The sequence below is a fragment of the Vigna unguiculata genome, chromosome 9 (genome assembly GCF_004118075.2).
Source record: "Vigna unguiculata cultivar IT97K-499-35 chromosome 9, ASM411807v1, whole genome shotgun sequence".
Lineage (NCBI taxonomy): Eukaryota > Viridiplantae > Streptophyta > Magnoliopsida > Fabales > Fabaceae > Vigna > Vigna unguiculata.
The window spans coordinates 22,940,453-22,959,744 of record NC_040287.1 but is presented as its reverse complement, the minus strand read 5'-3'; positions in this window follow the sequence as shown (position 1 = coordinate 22,959,744).

The following is a 19,292-nucleotide window of genomic DNA, read 5'->3' as shown; positions in this document are numbered from 1 at the left end:
CTAATAAATGTTGGAGGAGTATGCTTATGTTGAATTCCTATTGAACATTGATTATGCATGACATGTTATGATTTTCTTTTTGAACCTATTTTCCATACATAGATGAGTGGATGCATGAGTGCAATTTGCTTCTTTTTTTTTCATTTTTCATTTTTCCTTTATTTAATTTGCAAGCAAAGAAAACTGAGCTTGAGGCTAGACAAACTAGGTTTGGGGGCCAATGTGGAAACTGGGCTTGGGGATCAGTGTGAAAACCAGGCTTGGGGACTAGTGTGGAAACCGGGCTTGAGAGCCAGTGTGGGAACTGGGCTTGGGGTATATTGGTCATTCATATGAATTAAGAGGACCATAAGTTTGAGAAACATCATAGAAATAAATTTGTGTATTTTTTTAAATTGTCTTCCTTCTAAAACGAAAGGATTTGATAACCATTCATATGAGTGAAGAGGGTTTTGATTAGGAAGGTGGAAAATATTTTATTCAAAAAGATGAATGAGTCATGTATGCATGACTTGGTATGATGTATGAAATACCTTATGTATGAATTTTTCTTTTGCATTTTTTGAAAACAAATTCGAATTGATCCCTATTTCATTGTTATTTCGAATTCATGGAATCATTCTACTTTGATTTTTTTGTTTATTGTTCAAATCATTTCTTTGGTCTAATCAGTTTACTAACGAACCTCTTTTTTTAATCATTTCTTTTGAAACACTATTTCAATGACATGCATGAAATTGCCAAGGGCTTGAAAAGGCTTGGATGAGCCCAATTTGAACTGGTCTTTGGCACAAAATGTGTTTGGGCTTTCCCTAATTATTAAGATTGAAAAATGACGGGGTCTTCACAAGTTGCCCCTCATGTGATCACAAACTTCAATGTAAATAAATGCCCTAATTCAGAATGAATGATGAGAATATATGAATTACAAACAAAGTGACTGCCCTAGTTTGGGTTTGGGATTCATAAAGATGGACTATTTTAAGGTTGGCAAAGGTTTAGGCTTAGAGCGGAGGATACTATAGGATCAAAGATGGAGTTTCATGAAGAATGACTCGAAAGGGAACAACCCAAATTTAGCTTAATTGCCTGATTGTCCGTGTTGATTTTGAAAAGCTTTGAAAATATGTCACCCCAAAATATACTCCCCAAAAGCAAATATCTGAACACACTTTTTCAAAAAAAATTTATCATGTTTTTTAGAACAAACCTGTTAGCAAATCAAAATTTTCCTCTAAATTAAAACCTTCAAAAGATAACAACCAATATTTGATTTGTGTTGACTTTATTATGCTTGTATCGTGACCAAGGCTAGGGATATGGAAGTAAATGATAGTAAAGGCCCAAAAAAGTGATGTGAGGGTTGTTTCGAAGAAGGATATTTGAATAATGTTTCATTCAATATTTGTTTGACTTCATTTTGTTCACCTTTTTTTTCTATATTTTGACTTTTTGTTCCGATTCTCTAAAAAATTGCTTTATATATATATATATATATATATATATATATATATATATATATATATATATATAACCACATCATTTATTTCTTTTTCTTTTTTTTTTGATATTTTTTATTGGTGAACTAAGAGTTGGATGAAATAATTTGTCAACTCTTAGTGTGAGGATGATCATTGTTTAGGGTAATTTGAAAGAATTTCTTTTAAGGCTCTAATTGGATAGCAAAGGATGATTATTTTTGTTTTTTTTTATAAATAAACATGGTCACACGTCATTTTAAATCATGGTTGTTTTTCAAATTGGACAAAATTTCAAATCATTATACCTTCTAGAATTAAGAAACTCTAATTTTCATGTATCTCACATCAAGTCCAAAAACTAGCCCATTTACTTTTATGCCCCAACTAGACTACTAAACTCAAGTTCAAATTATGGTCACTTAAAGGATAAAATAGTAAGGATAATTTTTTTGTTGTAACTAATTAATTTAGTTAAAAAATCTTAAATTTAAATAAATGATAAGGATAAAAATAGTAAGGTAAATTTTTAGTTTAAAAAATGTTATTCAAAGGGTAAAATTGGAAAAAATCGTGTACATGGAATCCCACAATAAGAATAATTTTAGTTTAAAAAACAGTTAAATTTAAATAAACACTCACTTAAAAGGATAAAAATGGTAAGGTAATTTTAGTTTCAAAAAGTTAATCAAAGGGTAAAATTAGAAAAAATTGTGTACGCTAGAATTTATTTATTAATGGTATAGATACTTTTGGAGCCTTTGTATATTTAAAACCATTTTGTAACTTTCACAATTTGATGGAAACCGAAAATTAGTAGCAGTTATAGTTATGACTTATGACAGATATGTGTAGAAAATAACTGTTTTAGAAATTAGTTATTTATACCTATATATAAAAGAGATTCACTCTTGTAACTACAGTTTTGGTGTACACAATTTAGACAATTTTACCCTTTATTTATAGATCTCATTTATTATTTTATTTTGTAAATATTTTTTTTAATTCACTATTATAACTGCTTTGTAACTGTGCTTTTAATGTACACAATTCTTTACCAATTTTACCCTTGATCAATATATTTTATTTTATTATTTTATCTTTCAAGTTTTTGTAAATATTTTTTGAAATCAGTTAACTAACAATTTATGTGATAATATTTGATTTTATTACGTAAAAAAGGTGAATACACACGTAAACGTTTGTGTGTGTGTCTACTAGTGTATTAGAAACCCATAATGGCTTTTGATAGTATGTTAAGATTGTGAAGTTATTTGTAGTTTGTGGACCGAGGATAATCTCTGGAGGAGACTTTTGTCTCTAGGCAGCAAATATATTGATTCAATTTTGAATATTGTATTTTATTACTTTTATCAATCGGTGTTATATTACATTCTATTACTCTTCGTTGGTTAGAATTATTTATATTTTTTTCTTTCAATATGATTCGTATCATGACGTAGAGATGACTTTGAATTGTGCTATTCCGGCATGAATCAGTGTAATTCTGTATCACTGGTGCAAATCACACAATTCTAATGAAAGAAATTAAAAAATCAGATCAGCTTAAATGATTAAGTGATTCAAGCTTCACACAGTCACTACTTAGCTCTATGGGTGGTCTACTATTCATATTCATTATTTTGAAACGAAAACTTCGTGCAGTCACTCAATAGCAAAGTAGGCATTTTATCAAATGGAATATTCAGCGGGTGGATCTTAGTTAATAATTATTGAAACCGAAAATAATATATTTATACATTTAATTTTTGTTATTAATAAAACAAAAATAAATAATTGAATCATTAATATTATTATTGAGAATAGGAGAAAGAATTGAATTTGTATCGTTTTTATGTTTTTATCTTTGTTTTTCTTTTATATTTTCAAAAACATGAATATTCTTCTATTTAAAAAAAAATCAAAACTAAAAAATAAATTATCAAAATCTAATTAAATATTAATAAATATTAAAATATATAATTATATAAAAGAAAAAATTTATAATAATAATTGAAACTAGATTATGAAAATATATATAATAGTTAATTTTTTCTTTTATATTCATAAAAAAATTACTATATAAAAGATTAAAGAAATTAAAAAATAACAAATTAGTATCTTAGATTGTTGGGGTAAGAGACTTGCTTTTTTTTTTCAATGGAATGGAACAAAATACTTAAGAAACAAAGCCAAAAAAAAGTTTTCGTTTAACTTTAGTTTTTCTATTAAAAACCGGAAAGACATGGGAGAGTGAAAGATTAATAGAAAAGTAAATCAAGAGAAAAAAAAGAAAAAAAATTAGTGAGTCCTTTATTCTTTACAATATTTAATTGTATATTCTACTATTTATTGACATTAAATTACATGTTTTATAAAAAAGTTAGAAAACTACCGAATTGAATTCTCATAAATTATATATATATATATATATAATATATATATATATATATATATATATATATATATATATATATATATATATATATATATATATATATAAAATTTTTAAAGTTTGGAGGACCACGACATCTTTCACCTCCAAACAGATTCATTTCTGGTTCAATTGTTTCCAAAAAAGATTTGTTCTTGATTCAATTGAAAATTGTAATAATTTGGTGAAAGGTTTAAATTACATGCTCAATGCAATGCTTGAAAGAATGTCATCAATTCTTGTCAACTTTTGAGAGAGGAGACTACCTTACCCCGTTATGCAGTGTTCCATTCTCGATACATAGATTGAGGGAGCCCTTTCTAGATTGTAATGGATATAACTTAAATCTCAGTTTTTTGTGAAGAACTATGACTAATATTTGACTTTATTTGTTGTAAGTCAAAGTAGGTTTGTTGTTGATAATTATATAGATTTAAAATTATCTATAAGCCTTCTTCGTACTTTTCTCTAATAACGTGAAATATATAGAGTACCCTTTTTGTATTTTTTGTGTTTTATCCCTTGGTTCTAATATGGTGTCAAAGGTTTGAAAACAACATGAGTGTGAGAAACCCAATTTTCTTGGGTTCTTTGAAACATTTGTCCTAAGTGGTATGAGTAATTGATGACATATGTAAGACTAGTAGAATTTAATTAATTAAATAATTAATTAATTATTAAATGCGGATAGTGGAAGTCTTTATAGTATTTAATTCCAACTTGTATGATGTGGAAAAGTACAAGCTTAAATGGTTGAGAGTGTTATTTATTTGATTTATATTTTTATATATGTGATCATGTTGTGGAATGATATATAATCATTGAATTATAATAGTTAGCAAGAAACATGAATTTGTTTGATGATTAGCATTGATTTGACATTGGCATGGTTGTGGGTTCAAGTCTTAGAGAACTCAAATTAAACTTTATTTTTGCTTAATTTAGTTTTGGCTTGAATTTGAAAGTTTAAAAGAAACCCTAGCAGACATAGCAGCCAAGGGTGGCTAAAAAAAATGAATGTATTAGACAATTGAATGGTAATTAACATTACCATTAAGTCACATTTGCGTTTTTGACATTAAACCATATCATTAAGACTCCATTATAAGGCCAATTAGTGGTAAGAAAGAAGGTTTTGTTGGCTGGCATTGGAGAGGGTATTGTGAGGAGCAAAAATTCAGAGAGAAAGAGTGTTCTAGTGTGAAAGAGGAGCTGAATTGTGAGAGTAAGCCAAGGGAAGGCCATTGTTGAACAAAGGAAACTCTCAAGTATCCATCTTAAGCACGGAAACCAGGTTAGGGGAGTTGAAAAATCGTACTCTTATTATGTTTTGTATAATTGCATGAACTGTATGATGAATGAGTACCTTTAAACTGTCTAAAATTGTATGAAATCCGCGTTTCTGGGATTTTTCCAGAAACCGCCTGGCGGGTGTTGATTGGCTGCCACGCGACTCAACGTTTCTGGGTTGAAATTGGGTTCTAGAAGAAGAATCGCTTGGCGGTACACTCCCGACCGCTAGGCAACGCGTGATTTGCGCACCAGTTTTGGTTTTTCTGTTTGAACTGCCTGGCGGTGATGAATAACCGCCAAGCGACACGAACCATTTTTGCTCGATTTTGGTGATTTTGGGGTTCTGTGGTGATTTTGATTGGGGGGAAACCAGGGTTAATTGTTGAAGGATGGTTTAGTGCTGAATTGTCTTTGAATTCCATGCAATGGATGGTTAACTCGAACGGAACAGTGTTACGGTTGGGAAGGATTAAGGATATTTGCTGCTAGATGACTTAGGGCTGTAATTTGAAGGAGAAATTGTAGGGAATGACTGGAAGAATGCATTTGGGACGAGAATCGAATGCTAGGTGATTGAGAAATGGACTGAAATCAGAGTTGTGTGCATGAATTAGGGTTCGCAGGGCTTGATGGAATTGGAGTTCCTAGAGACTACAGGAACCACTTGGCAGCTCGTAGGTTGCCACCTGGCGCCGTATCAGAGTGCCAAGACTAGATGTTTTGATGCGTTGGGAAAAGCCATTTGGAGTCAGGTGTATTATAATGGTGAGATTGGGAATTTGATTAGGAGTGGTCTAGACTAGAAAACTGTTGTTAAAAGCTTATAGGGTCTAGGGTGCCGCATTGGAATGATTAGGACTCAAATGAGTGTAACATGGTATTGATGGAAGGATAGTTGATGATACAGTAACAGAAACATAATTGTAAAGGATGGGTGAGATAGGTAGTAGGTACCCAGCACATGTATATGTGAAAATCCTTTGGACAAATTGGGTTGGTAGTTACAAAATAGAACAAGGCATTGAGGCATTTGGAATCATATAATAAGTAATGTTATATCATTAGCGTTGGCACTGGACTGTGAAAAGGACTCCATAACGGTGGTAACAGGCTTGGCAATAACTTAAGGTTAAGGAATCCAAGAGTAATAATAGGACAGGAATGAGGAAGCTTGATTTTGTAATTGTGATGCTATTAGTAGAATATGTACTGTTAACAAGTTAAGGAGTGATGATTAAACCTCACTCTTGTTAGTAACCATCAAAGTTATAAGATACTAGGAAAATGACCGGATGAATATGATGTAAGCAATTGTGCTTGAACTGAAGTAGAAACTAGTATCGCGCAAACACTGTCATGGCGCCTGACGGTGATGTGCAAATCGCTAGGCGATAGCGTTGCTCTAATGGGGTGTCTGGACTTGGGGCGTCTGGCGGTAGAGAGCTTTCCACCAGGCGATGGTCGCTACAACAGTGGCACCTGAAACTCGTGCGCCTGGCAGCAGGGGTAGTTCGCCAGGCGGTATCTGCAGCATTGGAATTTCTGAGGCGTTTGGTGCTTGGTGGTACGCGTCCCCCGCCAGGCGGTCTGGAGGTGGTAGCGCCTGGCGGAACATGTCCCCGCCAGGCGATTTTGCTGCTGCAACCTTAAGTTGATGGTTCTGCAGGCGTGATCTACAAGGCTTTTGGTGATGCTTCAAAGGTGGGTTTGCTGTTGTTCCTTGAGTTGAGCTCGAAACGTATCCCTTGAGTTGAGCTCGGGATAGGGGTTAAGCACGTTGCATTCCTCGAGTTGAGCTCAGAATGGCATCCCTCGAGTTGAGCTCAGGATGGCAGATGAACACGAGGAACCCTTGAGTTGAGCTTGGGTTGGCGAGTGTTCCCGGTGTGAGTGTGCTGGTTGTGGCCAGTACGGATGGGTCCAGATAGATTGCCCTCCTCATTAAATAACTGACAAGTTTGGTAGTCTTGGGACATTGCGAACTATGTTAGTATTTAGGAACTCCACCTGGCATTACGGTGTATGATCCGTAGCAATGATTTCCCGCACGTGCTATGTCGGTTGTGGCCGATAGGTATGACAGCAGGTCATCTTGAAGTACTCACTAGGAGATGTAGAACGCGAATATCATGGTTGTGGTCATGCGAGATGGAATCAAATGAGGGAATTTCTAGGCTGTGATGGGTGACATATATATATATATATATATATATATATATATATATATGTGTGTGTGTGTGTGTGTGTGTGTGTGTGTGTGTGTGATTAATATATGTACATGTGTTTTATATGATTAATCTGTTAAACTCACCCTATCTGTTTGTGTTTGGCGATGATCGTGTACGCGGTACACGTGAGCAGATGATGTTGATGCAGGTGGTTCTGGTGGAGCTTAGCCACAGAGAGGGGATAGCTCGGGAGTTTTATGTTTTTATTATTGGTTTTGAAATAATATGTAAACTCTTATGAGACACTTTGATATTATTTCTGTTTTATAAACTTTGAATTTTGGAATTATATTTGGAAGTAATAAAAAATTTAAATTTCCCGCATTTTGGAAAATGAGGTATTATTAAATGCAACGTATTTATTTATTATTTTTATTTTATTAAAAATCTGTAATATCCTGACGGGATGTTACAACACACCCCTAGTCAAGGGTTCTATCAATAGGAGCATGGCCAGACAAATTCAAGAAGAGTTAGCATTCTCCCAACAAGATGAAGCTAAGCTCCTTTTCACTTAGGCCATTATGAAACATTTTTAGACCTTGTATTAAAGGTCTTGTAGTGTATGATTTTCTTTAAAGGCCTTATATTAAAGACTAAGTAGTGTAGGGTTTAAAAAGAAAAAAAAAACAATATTGCTTAAGTAGGGAGCATCATATACTCCTACTTAAGCAACTCTTTGATGTTTAATTATGTTAACCTAGCTTGTTTAGTAAGGGCTCCCACACATGCCACGTGACAAACTCTTAATGGAGACTTCTCTTACAAAGGTAGTGGTCATGTGTCATGATCTTATTGGAGAGACTTTTTCATAAAGTAGCTTTCCACATGGCACTCCATGATTGGTTTATTTTTGTGAGATTGAGTGCCACATGCCAAACTCTCCTTCACCAAGCTAGCATTTTTAGGATTTTGGTACATGTTAGCATTCTAGTGTTTTGGACCATTTTGGAGACACCTTACTCAATAAATAGAGGTGTATCTCCCATGTATTTCTCACTTTGAGATTGATAATATTATGCTACCAAAATCATTTTTAAGCCATATCTCTTCACTTAGTCATTTGCTAGAACATCCCATGAGGTCCCTCTAGCACCCTTTTCTCTAGAGTTGGCCTAACCTTTCTTAGAACACCACAAACCACCTTCATCCAACCTTTCAAACACCAAAACTGAGACCATATTTTTTCCCATCCACCAACTTCTGCAAGTTCATCATCTCTCCAAAACACCATCTCAGAAAGGAAGTGAGTTTCTTGGGATCATCAAGAAGTGAGTTGTCTTGGATTAACAAAAGTGTTAGAAGAAGAATCTCATAAAGGATAATGATTTGAAAGGAAGCTACTGTGAAACATGGTTGGTCATGGGAGTATTACACAAGGGGCCTTACCAATCTTTGACGAGAAGCTGTTTGGTGATGGGAAGATCAAGATGCTAGCCATCTTTGGGTTCCAAGATGTTGCAGAAGTTGTAGAGGGTGGTCTTGTGGAACCTCAAAACAAAGCCTCTGATGAAAAGAAAAAGAATTACAAGCAACAACAAAAGTTGGACAACAAGGCACGATTTCTAATTTATATGTGTGTGAGATCTAAAATTTAACAACATTTCCAAGGCAGCCATTGCCAAAGAAATGTGGGATATCTTGAGTTCCTTACAATTGAGTAAAACGAGACCATCATTGAGTATATGTGTATTTATGGATGACATGCTAATATTTAGTACATGCATTGATGTAGTCTCTGGAACTAAATTGTTTCTAGGATGTAAATTTGAAATGAAAAATATGGGTGAAGTCAATGTGATTTTAGATGTTAGAATTATAAGGAAGGGAGATAATATATTATTATCCCAAGAACAATACATTGAGAAACTTCTCAAGAAGTTTAGTGTTAAGTTTTAAACTGCATATCTTGCTAAATTTATAATGCAAATGGGGGAAAATGAAATGAACATGAAAGACATCTATTTTATGATACAAAGGGTAGTCCTAATTGCACTATTTTATCGAAAGACAGGCATGTCAACACTATTCTAGATGCAAACAGATTTCATATGCTACAATGGTGATGTACAAATTGCACTATTGTAGCCAAAATTAATATGGAATGGATGCAGGAATTTTATGTGGTTAAAATGGCGTAGACAACTTGGGATTGATGGGAAAATATTGCTAAGGTTCGTAACTCAGGCCACATGCAATCAGAACTTAAAATCACATATCATACCTAAGATAAGCAACACTAAGATGCAAAATTTTTGGATGATAAAGCTGAACCAAAGTTGATTGGTCATGACAGCAAGGTATCAAACCTAAAAGCTCTAAAATAATGCAATTTAATGAAAATTATAGCCTAAAACTAAATGAGATGCATAATTCGAAAAATTGTACCTATAGAGGACTAAAAATCTTAAAATGGTGACAATTATCATGTTCTAAGCTTGAGTTCTGAAATAAGTGCAAGGAAACATTTAGGAATCACGAATGCATTGCAGATAACTTGAATGCTCCTAAGCTACTAGTTATGATATGCAGAGACAGAACATAATCTGGAAAGATAAGTTGAAAGATAGAACCAAAATAACAAACAACTAATGAACATTTAACTAAAGGCAATATCCAGAGAAACAAACTAACTATGATACCCATGCATTGTATGTAGGAAAAATTGCTCCTAAAATTGACTACTTGGTGTAATAAAAGAAATAAACTAAAAATCTACAATGAATGCTACTGGAACCTATGAGAACTAGAAAAATTAGGGGACATACAAACCTAAACCAACGTGTAACAGAACATAGAATTCAAAATTGGAAAATTAGAATCACAACTACTAGTAAAAGAAACTTTTACGGAAGCAACAAAAACATAACTTCTAACAAAGATTACAAGCAAGAAGATAAAAGAACAAGTATAAAAGAACTTGAAAAGTAGATTCAGAGTTAGAATTTTGATTCTAAATTGGTGAGTTGGATTGTCTTTGCTCAAGAAGACATCTTGGCAAGGAAGGCCCACCTTTGGGTTCTTTGATTTCTAGACTAAATTAAAAAATTGTAGAGCTTGCACAACCCAATTCATCAATCAGATTCAAGAAATAACTTTGAATCAACCATCCGGGATTGAAAAGAAATGTATGAATAAAATTAAAGTTTCATTACTCGAAAGCATAGAAAATAATTCGAACATTTAAAGGAAACTGAAAGAACTAAGTCAACAATGCCAATGCTGCAAAATAACGACACATGCACACTAACAAGACTGCATAAATCTAAAAGAAAGCAAGAAATGACAATTTTGGCAGAAACCGTAAACGATAAAAACTAAAACAGTAAAGAAATGCATAAACTAAATTGAAATTGGGAGAAGGAATGAAAATTTTCATTTTATTTAGTTCAAGGAGAATTTACAGAAGGTTACGTAAAACCCAATAAATTTAAATAATTAATTAAATAATTATTTAATAAATGCGGGTAGTAGGAGCCTTTAAAAAATTTAATGTGGAATGTGGTGATGTGAAAAAGTACTAGCTCAAATGGTTGAGAGTACTTAGTTTTGTGTGAAAGGACTTGGGTTTAAGTCTTATGTATGTCAAATTGTATATTATCTTATTATTTGTATTATTTTAATGATATGATTGAATGTGAGTCGTAATAATGTAATCCTAACATTATAGGAATTATCATGAAACATGAATTATGAATTGGTTGAATAATTGAGTGGTTATGTGTTCAAACCTTGTTAGGAACAAAACTAAACTTCTTTTTACCAAATTTTATTTTTGAATGGAGGTGAAAAGGCATAGGAACCCTAGCTGCCAAAAGAGGCAGCCTAATGGGCTGGAGACAACCAACTAATGGTCCATGATTAACCATTAACATAAGACTTTATGGCATTTTCGGTTTTTGGGTTAAGCACAATTAATTGGGGTATTAAATTTGAGAGAGAGGAGACTTAGGGAAGAAATTTTGGATTGTAATTTCGTGGTATTGAAAAGAGAGGTTTCCAGAGACATCAATAGTGTTGTTCGAAGGGCAAAAGCTGAGAATCTTGGAGTAGGAAAAAGGTTCTTAGACCCCTTGAAAGAATAATCTTGGAAGATCAATTGGGGCACGAATTCCAAGTAAGGGAAGCTGTTTATAATGGTTTTGATTCATGTATTATGCATTGTGACTTGTATGAACCCTATTGCATGAATCCCATCTCCAATTACGCTGTTTCTCGCAAATTCTGGATTTTCGCCTAAAAATCGCCTGGCGGGCATGAAGGTGCCGCCAGGTGACACATCAAAAATGACCCAGTTTTATGGGTTCTGCTATGAACCGCTTGGCGGTGATGAACTACCACTAGGCGGCATGACGTGTTTCTGTGTTGTTTTGTGTGTTTTGGTGCAAGAGTCATTGCGACTTTTGGAATTGGTTATTATTCGTTGTTTATGATGCATAATAATGTAAATTTCTATGATGTAATTGTATGATAAAGGGGTGTGAAAATTATGTGAGGATAACCATTGATTCATGAGAAGAGTGGGATTCTTGAAAGGGAAAAGGGATGAATAGATGTTCTTGAATCAATAATTATATGATGCGAAAGGAAGGATATTACATTGTGTTGTGCTTATAAAATTTATGTGAATTGGTGTGGTTTGGTTTAATTGGATTGTGTGTCAAATTAGAGGGAACTAGACTCCTCGCAGGTGCAGAAAACCTGGTTTTTACCAGGAACTGGTGTGCCGCCTGGCGGCATCGTACTGGCCACCAGGCGATAACGTGAAACCAGCACTGTTCGAGAAATTTTGGGCAGCGACTACGAGGGAGTGTGCAAGTGAATTGAATCTTAGGGCCATGATTATGGATTTCAATGACAAGAAGGGAGTATTACAATTTGGAAGTGGAAGGGTTAATGAGGAGAATAGGATGGTAGTTATTGTAATATATATATATATATATATATATATATATATATATATATATATGTGTGTGTGTGTGTGTGTGTGTGTGTGTGTGTGTGTGTATGTGTGAAGTAATATTAAATGGTAATTACAAGGGAATTGTGATAAGTAGTTAGGAGCCAATATGATGGTTGATTTGAATGGTAGAATTTCGGATGCCGATGTGGATGATTTTCCTATATGCATGGTTGTGAAGGTAAAGTAACCCCATTAAATTAGTGTAGCGTTGAGTGGATAAATACTGAATAAAAGGTTTGACATTATTTCAGTAGTGCAGTAGCATATGATACAAATTAGGTACTGGATTGGTGGTCTTATTCCCTAAGACTGCCGGAGACATTAGGCAATAATAGAGTACTAGGTAAAATCCTAAGTATTGAAAAAGGGGACTTACAAATGTTAAGGTAAGACTCGTGAATCGCATGGAGGTTGCAGAGCACAAATAATTGAATTTGATTGGTGAGTGAATACCCGGACTTTTAGGAGTTTTAGACTGCAAGTCAAACTAATTTTGGGTGTTAAAATCAGTACAGTTCGCTACTGATGTAGCGCCTAGCGGCACGGGTAGGTGCGTCAGGTAGTAGGATCTCTAGGGGGTCCCTGCACTAGCGGCAATGTGTGATCCGCCAGGCGATAAACCCTGTAATAGTGGTTCTGCGAGAGGCTGGCACCTGGCGGCAAGGGGTGTTCCGCTAGGCGGTCGGGGCAAATTTCACTTGGTGGCGCTTAGGCTGCGCCAGGCGATAATGCTGCTATCAATGGCTTGGGTGTGTGTTGTTTTATGCCATGATGCTATACTTGGATCGGGAGATGTTGTGCCATGAGCGAGTAGGTTCATGGATGGTGGTGAACATGTGATGATATGAGCGTGGAGGTTAATATCCAGTTACTCTTGTGTGGGGATACGAGCGAGGTAGGTTCGTATATTCCGTGCTCACACTTGAGAGATGCTGCGTGCGGGGAGGTACGTAGTTGGTGGATCACATGTGTTGGACTGCGGGCAGGCAGGTCCGTAGAGCAGGACTACGAGCGGGTAGGTTCGTAGAGGCAGGACCACAAGCGGGCAGGTTCGTGTGAGCATCATAAATCCTGAGTCCAAGGCTAACTATTTGTGCGATTTAAAGTTGAAAAGCCTTGGGGTTTTACCGGTGCTTTTATCTCTTTTAGACATCACAATATGTATATTTCAATTCTAAAATATGGTATCATGAGCCAATTTAACTAAACTAATATATTTATCATCAATATGTTTCTCAATCACATAACAATATAAGCAATCAAATCAACATCTTAATGAATATTTAACATCATGCCTTAGAGAAAATGATACAGATAAATTCAAGTGTATTAACTAGAGCATTCAACAAGTCAAATCATTCAACTTATAGTAATAACATAAAATAATCTAGTTTTCCTTACTTATGCTAAGCTTCTGACTCAATTGACCTCCATAGATGTTAGCTCTCACAAAATATTATACCTATATATAGAAAACTCATAAGAGTTACCTGAACATATTTTAATAATTATAAACAATCGAAGGTTCATCTTAAACCCTTTTAAAGAACATGTGACATTTCTATAATAAATACATGCAAAATTTTTAAAAATTAATTTAAAAGAAAAAGTAAAAATGAATTTATTAAAAAACATTTTGATCACTAAGATCGTTCTATTCCAGGTAAGAATCTCTATGACGTGACAAACTTTATAAAATAAAAGTTAATTAAATAATTTTTATATTTATAAACTTTGTATTTTGAAAATAAAATATTAAAGTTTCATTTATAACATTCCCTTAATTACTTTTAAGTCTTTACAATAAACAATAAAAAATAAAATTCCAAATTAACATAAAAGATCATATTACACTACACATAATATAAAATAAAAAGTACGCATAAGAAAAATAAAAGAATAGAATAAATATTGAAATAATAACAATAAATATGTATTCTTTTTGTAAAAGAAAGAAAAACAGACAAAAATCCATTCATATCAGCTTATTGTCACCAACTTACTTGTTTTTAAATGGTTTTAACTTTTTTTTTTCTTTTAATCAATTCCTTAAAATGTTCATACTGTTATAAAATAAAGGTAATAAGAGAGACAAAGGAGAGGAAGAATAGAGAATGAGAGAGTAGGGAGCAACTTCTGTTTTTATGTGTGTCTCATTACTGATAGGACGAGTCCTATTTATAGGTACAATATGGTAACCCAGAAAGGATATAAAATCAAATAGTAAATACAAAATATTACATCATAAAGAGTAATGAATAATATGATTATCAATCATATGAGTGATTGTATAAATCAATGGACGACCATTAATTCATAACACTCCCCCTTGGGTGTCCATTGATAAAAGAATGTGCCTCGTTAAAACCTTACTAGGAAAAACCCTTTGGGATAAAAACCTAGTGAAGGAAAAAGAGTACATCATTCTATATAATATTGTTCTTTGCATCTTCTAATTTCTCCCCCTCATGTAAACTTACATCATTAAGATGGCAGAGTCCAATCCTATGAACCAATTGCTCAAAAGTTCTCCTTGGCAAAGACTTTGTAAATAAATCTGCTAGATTTTCACATGAGCGAATCTTTTGGATCTCTACATCACCATTTCTTTGAAGATCATGAGTGAAAAAGAATTTTGGAAGAATATGTTTTGTTCTGTCTCCTTTAATATATCCTTCTTTCAATTGAGCAATGCATGCACTATTGTCTTCATATATCGTTGTTGGTTTCATTTTTCCCAAGGATAAACCATAAGTTTGTCGCACATGTTGAATTATAGACCTTAACCAAACACATTCACGACTTGCCTCATGTAATGCTAAAATTTCTGCATGATTTGACGATGTTGCTGTTATTGTTTGTTTCACAGATCGCCATGAAATCGCTGTGCCACCACATGTGAACAAATATCCTGTTTGTGATCGACCATTATGAGGATCTGATAAATAACCTGCATCTGCATAACCCATTAGATCTAATTTTGAATCATTTGGGTAAAACAAGCCCATATTCATAGTGCCTTTAAGGTAACGGAGTATTTGTTTTACTCCATTCCAATGTCTTCTTGTAGGTGAAGAACTATATCTTGCTAACAAATTTACAGCAAATGCTATATCGGGTCGAGTATAATTAGCAAGATACATTAGTGCTCCTATAGCACTAAGATATGGTACTTCAGGACCAAGTAGTTCTTCATCTTTTTCTTGAGGTCTAAAAGGGTCTTTATCAACATCTAATGACCTCACCACCATTGGAGTGCATAGTGAATGTGATTTGTCCATATAGAACTTTTTAAGCACTTTCGTTATATAAGCTTCTTGATGTACAAGAACACCTTTGTTTAAATACTCAATTTGTAATCCCAAACAAAACTTTGTCCTTCCAAGATCCTTCATCTCAAATTCTTTCTTTAAACAATCAATTGCCTTTGTGAGCTCATTAGGAGTTCCAAGTATGTTTATGTCATCTACATAAACAGCAATTATGGCAAATTCATTCTCGGATCTTTTCATATAAATACAAGGACAAATAGGGTCATTTTTATACCCTTCCTTTAATAAGTACTCACTTAGACGGTTATACCACATACGTCCTGATTGTTTCAATCCATAAAGGGACTTATTCAATTTTATTGAATAATCCTTTTTAGAATTTGCTTTGTTGGGCACATTAAATCCTTCAGGGAGTTTCATATAAATATCATTTTCCAAAGAGCCATACAAATAGGCTGTAACAACATCCATGAGGTGCAAATTCAAACCTTCTTGTGCAACAAGGCTAATTAAATATCTAAATGTTGTTGCATCCAATACTGGAGAATATGTCTCCTCAAAATCAATACCAGGTCTTTGTGAAAAACCTTGAGCAACTAACCGTGCTTTGTATCTAACAATTTCACCATTCTCATTTCGTTTTTGTACAAAAACCCATCTGTACCCAATAGGTTTTACACCCTCAGGTGTGCGAACTACAGGTCCAAAAACCTTTCGTTTAGCAAGCGAATCTAATTCTGCTTGGATTGCATCTTTCCATTTTGGCCAATCATTTCTTTGCCGACAATCTTCAATTGTCATTGGTTCTTGATCATCATTGTCACTTATGACATCCTTTGCTACATTATATGCAAAAACCTCGTCAATATTGACTTTATTTCGATTCCATATTTTATGATTCATGACATAATTTATTGAGATCTCATCATTTTCAACAATTTCAGGTACCTGAGGTTCTTCTGGAACCGAATCATTGATTATGTCAAAAGAATCTTTTGGGACTTTTACCCCCTCGATTAGGCCATCTTCCCTTTTTTCCCTTTTTCTCACACGAGGATTTTTATCTTTGGAACCCAAAGGCCTACCACGCTTTAGGCGTGTTTGAGATTCATTTGCTATATTAGATTGTCCAACAGGAATATCAATTCTGATTGGAGTATTAGCAGCGGGTATATGCGACTTAGTTACCCTTTTTGTGTCAGTAAAAGCATCTGGTAATTGGTTGGCCAATTTTTGTAAATGAATTATCCGTTGAACTTCTAGTTCACACTCTTTTGTACGAGGATCAAGATGAGATAATGATAATTCATTCCAACCAATATCTTTTTCCAGTTTCTTTCTTTCTCCCCCTAACGTTGGAAAAATTGATTCATCAAAATGACTATCAGCAAATCGAGCTGTAAATAAGTCACCTGTTGATGGTTCAAGATATTTTATTATCGATGGAGAATCATATCCAACATATATTCCCAAACGTCTTTGAGGACCCATCATAGTCCTTTTTGGTGGGGAAATTGGGACATATACAGCACACCCAAAAATTCTTAAATGAGAAATATTTGGTTGTTGACCAAAAACCAACTGTAAAGGAGAGTATTTGTGATAACTTGTTGGTCTGATGCGAATCAATACTGCAGCATGCAGAATTGCATATCCCCAAGTAGTCATTGGAAGATTAGCTTTCATAAGTAAAGGTCGTGCAATCAATTTTAGACGTTTTATCAATGATTCTGCAAGTCCATTTTGAGTATGAACATGTGCTACTGGATGTTCAACTTCAATTCCAATTGACATACAATACTCATTAAAAGCATGAGATGTAAATTCACCAGCATTATCAAGACGAATTTTCTTAATTGGATAATCTGGGAAGTGGGCTCTTAACTTGATCAATTGTGCTAATAACTTAGCAAATGCTTGATTTCGAGTTGATAGTAAACAAATATGTGGACCATCTAGTGGACGCATCAATTAATACCATGAAATATCTAAATGATCCACATGGTGGGTGTATTGGACCACAAATATCACCTTGTATTCGTTCTAAAAATGAGATTGACTCATTTCTAATTTTTTCTGGTGATGGTCTTATTATCAATTTTCCCTGCGAACATGCAGTACATGAGAAATCATTGGACTGAAGAAGCTTTTGACTTTTAAGTGGATGTCCACATGAGTTTTCAGCTATTTTTCGCATCATGATATATCCAGGATGACCCAACCGATCATGCCAAACAAGAAATTCATTCTTATTTGTAAGCTTCTGGCTTACAATAACATGCGTCTCAATCGCATTAATATATGTGTAGTACAAGCCATAAGAGAAGGCTGATAATTTCTCCAATACACATTTTTTATTTGACTCAATTTGAGTGATATAAAGATATTCAACATCTCCTTCATTATTTGTCTCAATATGATATCCATTTAGACGAATATCCTTGCAACTTAATAAGTTTCTATTGGACTTAGGAGAATAAAATGCATTTTTAATATGCAATCTTGTACCTCTTGGCAGAAGTACTGTAGCTCTTCCAGAGCCTTCAATTATATTTGTAGTACCAGAAATAGTACTAACATTGACTTCTCGCATTACCAAAGTAGAGAAAAATTTATTACTCTTGAGAATTGTATGAGTTGTTGCACTATCAGCAAGGCACAGATCCTCATCATTGGTGTTAATGCCAATATTCATTCTTCATATAAACATAAATATCAATATTAGAGATTACTTTGTAAGAGGAGAGAAAGAAAAAAAAAAATAAAATAGAGGATTTTATTCATAAAAACATAAAAACTTGTACATATAAAAGCAACATGAATTAAATATAAAACATTGTCTTAAAAATTAATCATAAAATAAAACTATTTTCTAACACTCCCATCACCAATAAGGTGATCAATGCTTCCATCGGGTTTAGAAAAGAAATCACCAATATCAAGATGAGTAGTATCCATATGACCATAATCAGAATCACCATCTTCATAAGCAAAGTGTGTTTCTACATTCTTCTTTTTAAGTGATTCTTGGTAGAGTTCAACAAGATGCTTTGGTGTATAACAGGCACGGGTCCAATGACCTTTACTACCACAACGGTAACATATATTTTCAGCCTTTTTGCCATTATTTTCACCCCTTTCTTTTTCCTTTTTCGCATTCTTGTTCCACTTCTGTTGATGAAGTTTCTCTTTGAAAATTTCCTTTATAACCATGTCCACGACCATGATTAATAGCACAACCACGACCACGACCATGGCTACGACCACGGCCAAAATTACGACCACGATTATTATTATGGTCTTGACCTCGTCCATGATTATATGGATCAGATGTTGCTGCATTCACTTCTGGGAATGGAGCAGAACCAGTTGGTCGGGCCTCATGATTTTTCATCAAGAGCTCATTATTTTGTTCAGCCACAAGAAGGCATGAAATCAATTCATAATATTGATTGCTCCATTCACTTCTGGGAATGGAGCAGATTAGGCGGATCTCATGATTTTTCATCAAAAGCTTTATTGCTTTGTCCAGCCAGCCATGCATAGGCATGAAATAAATTCACAATATTTGTGAAGTCTCTTTTCACAATATTTTTGTTATGAGCAAATTAGTTGCTTTATTTC